Here is a 2,553-nt window from a genome sequence, read left to right as displayed (position 1 = left end):
CCAAGATAGAGGTATTGGCATACTTATTCTTCAGCTAAGATAACCGAGAGGAAAATTTATGTCTTTTAGGATGTGAAAAAGTGAACTGCTGTTTGCAATACTTGTAGCTAAGACTGCACAGTTTCCTTTCTATTAAGGCTATTCTAGGCCAAGCTTCCAAACAATTATATACTCTTTCTTCTAGGTCAACATATAAATCTTCAACTGGAATGCTGGCTGTGCTGCCTACAGTCCAGACACCAAACTATGAGGAGGCTTACCGTAGAGGCCAGCAGCTATCTGGTCATCTGTCAGGTTCACGGGGGTCAGCGTATTTCCTTGAATGGGGAACTTGTCCTGGCTGCTGATGGGCATCCCTTCTGCTGTCCCTACCTCTTGCTCAGGCTGGGATGTCTGCATACTTAATAGTCCTTCTGACCGAAGGCTTCCACACTTACAGGTACCTTCCAAGTTATTTCCTGTCCAGAAAAAGAAAGGTGCAAGGTATGTAGTACCAGAATTGCACAAAATAGACTTAAAGTGGTTTTGTTTGAAAAAACAAATTCTTGAGGCTGGAACGATGGCTTGGCGGTTAAGAGTACTGTCTATTCTGGAAGATGACCCAGGACCCACACGGTGGCTAACAACCACCTGTAACTCCAATTCCAGGGTATCCAACACCCTTTTCTGGCCTCTGTGGGCACTGCATAGATGTGGTGCACTTACATATATACAAGTAAAACACCCATATGCATTAAATAAAAATGTAAAAAATTCTTGCAATTCTTAGGTGACCTCCAGTGTTTTCTTTCTGAATAAATGGCACTACTTACTTAAGCCACCTAGACTCAAACCTCCAAGAGCTTTAGTGACTCTCAAGCTCTGCCTTTGTCATCACAATGTGGACCTGCCAAGGCTTGCCATCTCCCTCTTCCCCCGTGGTTCCCCCCTAGCACATTGCTTCAGATCCATGTTCCCATCCAGCTCTGCCATCATGTCTCCAGCTGAAGTAAACCCTGACACAACCTACAACAGAGCAGCCCTCTCTTCAGGAAACTTGGGAAGTGGAGTCCCCACAGCCCAGCCAGACATGCTGAGTGATCATAACCTGGCACCAACTTGCCTGTCTACCGAGCCTTCATTCCCTTACTCCTGTGGGGAAACAGAGGTCCCAAGTGGGGACTTCTCATTCCCTGACAGTGCTTCCACTTGGAGGCCCTTTTCCCCCATCTCCAGATGGCCACATCCCTCCTCCCCACCTCAAAGCAGCTTTCCTTTCTGAATTCACAGTCTATGCTTCTGGGATCTACACTATAGGCTCAGAATGATTTTTGTAACTTAGATGCCTTTATAGACTACATTTTTTGGTCAATTTTCTCTCATATCTACCAGATCACTCAATATGTGAAACTTTTCTTACTTTTTCACTGGCTGAAGCAAGAAAATTGGATTAAATATTTTTTGTAATATATATGTAGGCAGATCATGGAATTCTCGATGTGACTGACATTGAAATGACGTTTACAAGGGCTGGAGAGATGGCTCAGTGGTTAAGAGCACTGGCTGTTCTTGAAGAGGACCTGGGTTCAGTTCCCATGACCCACATGGCAGCTAACAACCATCTATAACTCCAGTTCCAGGGGATCTGATGCCCTCTTCGGACCTCCGCAGGCATTGTATGACATGAGTACACATATCCATATAGGCAACACACACATACACATAAAATAATAAACAAAATATTAAAAACAAATGATGTTTATAAAATATGATTAAATTTAAAAATAAATTTATTTTATGATTCCATTTAAATAAAACAATATGTATAAACATACATATAAAGAAGAGTTATCTGGAAAACCATTAAAATGATGAGTCTGGGCATATTCAAGGTGGTAAGCTGCAGACTTCACTAAAATGAATAAACTGTGATGATTTAAAATTTTTCATGTGGCACTGGTTCTGGGTCTGGCCCTGCCCTCACCTCCCTCTGCTTCCTTGGCTGCAGGACCCGCAGCAGGCCTCTCTCCTGCCCTCAGGCCTGTCTCCCGGTTAAGTCCATTGCACCCTCCAAGCCTTGACTCCCCCAGCCTCATTCACCCTCCCATCTCTCCTGCCACCTTTCTCTCCTACTGGCTTGGGCTCTGCCCCATTCCTTGTCTTGGGGCCCCAGACACCTAGGGAACCAATACTGCTTCCTGATCCATTTCATCCACACCAACTTAGTGCCTTCTCTGGGCCCCAGGAGCACTACTTCTGGGCCTGGCCCTGACCTCACCTCCCTCTGCTTCCCTGGGCCTGCACCACCTGGCAGCATCTTTCTGGGACACCTCTTTCTGATCCTTTGCATCCAGACCAACCCAGCTCCTCAGTGCAGTCCCCAGTAGTCCTTGGGGCCTGTTCCCGCCCCATCTGCCATTGCATCTCTGGGTGGCAGGCCACCAGCTGCCCTAGATAAGCATCTTTCCTGCGCCAGGCTCCCAGGCCAGTCCAACCCACAAATTCCCAAGGACAAAATCATTCTGGGAGGGATCCAGACCTTAGGAGAAAGCCTGAGAGCATCTGATCCTCATC

General features: G+C 46.3%; 1 protein-coding gene and 1 pseudogene across 1 annotated transcript in view; both read right to left on the bottom strand.

Annotated features, from left to right (window-relative positions):
* LOC103738260 (KN motif and ankyrin repeat domain-containing protein 1-like) overlaps positions 1 to 360 on the bottom strand; it is a gene marked incomplete in the record, with an annotated part of 13,942 nt that extends 13,582 nt beyond the window's left edge. Inside the window, 1 exon segment of the mRNA XM_029565967.1 lies at positions 261 to 360.
* LOC115071277 lies at positions 94 to 458 on the bottom strand (annotated as a pseudogene).
* Positions 459 to 2,553: the final 2,095 nt, after the last annotated feature.

The sequence above is a fragment of the Nannospalax galili genome, unplaced genomic scaffold, assembly GCF_000622305.1.
Source record: "Nannospalax galili isolate Female #2095 unplaced genomic scaffold, S.galili_v1.0 scaffold4099, whole genome shotgun sequence".
Lineage (NCBI taxonomy): Eukaryota > Metazoa > Chordata > Mammalia > Rodentia > Spalacidae > Nannospalax > Nannospalax galili.
The sequence above is the reverse complement of the archived record's forward strand: the minus strand, read 5'-3'. Positions and strand labels throughout refer to the sequence as shown.